The 648-nt window shown below is 42.1% G+C and overlaps 1 non-coding gene across 1 annotated transcript; it reads right to left on the bottom strand.

Moving 5' to 3' along the window:
• Nucleotides 1-237: 237 nt before the first annotated feature.
• Nucleotides 238-344, bottom strand: LOC141687841 (small nucleolar RNA R71). The gene has a single exon (XR_012561321.1). It is a non-coding gene; the product is annotated as a small nucleolar RNA R71 (small nucleolar RNA).
• Nucleotides 345-648: the final 304 nt, after the last annotated feature.

The raw sequence follows: 648 nt of genomic DNA, 5'->3' as shown, positions 1-648 counted from the left end.
GTTTGGGGGTTCTCCTATAGAAGACCCCAACATGCACATCAGGAATTTCATCGAGATCTGCGACACTTTCAAGTTCAATGATGTGACTGAAGATGCTACAAGCTGCGACACTTCCCATTCTTTCTGAGGGATAAAGCGAAGTGCTAGTCACATTCTCTACCACCAGGGTCTATTACCAAATGGGAAGATCTTGCTCAAAAGTTTCTCACTAAATTCTTTCCTATGGTAAAGACTGTTGCAATCAGGAATGCTCTTACTCAGTTTGCGCAGCAAACTGGAGAATCTCTGTGTGAGGCTTGGGATCGATACAAGGAGATGCTAAGGAAATGTCCACACCATGGCATGCCTAATTGGATGATTATAAACTGTTTATACAATGATTTAGACGCACAATCTAGACCTATGCTCGATACAGCGACTGGTGGAGCCTTATGGGCCAAAAGCTATAATGAAGCTTATGAGTTGATTGAGCTAATGACAGCTAATCAATACCAGAATCCTACGCAAAGAATGTTGCAAGGCAAGGTAGCAGGAATTCTGGAAGTGGATACAGCCACTTCTATAGCTGCTCAACTTCAAGCTTTAACGATGAAAGTGGACTCTTTGGCTAATTATGGAGTTAATCAAATCACTAGTGTTTGTGAGCTT

This window comes from Apium graveolens, chromosome 9 (assembly GCF_009905375.1).
Source record: "Apium graveolens cultivar Ventura chromosome 9, ASM990537v1, whole genome shotgun sequence".
Lineage (NCBI taxonomy): Eukaryota > Viridiplantae > Streptophyta > Magnoliopsida > Apiales > Apiaceae > Apium > Apium graveolens.
The sequence above is the reverse complement of the archived record's forward strand: the minus strand, read 5'-3'. Positions and strand labels throughout refer to the sequence as shown.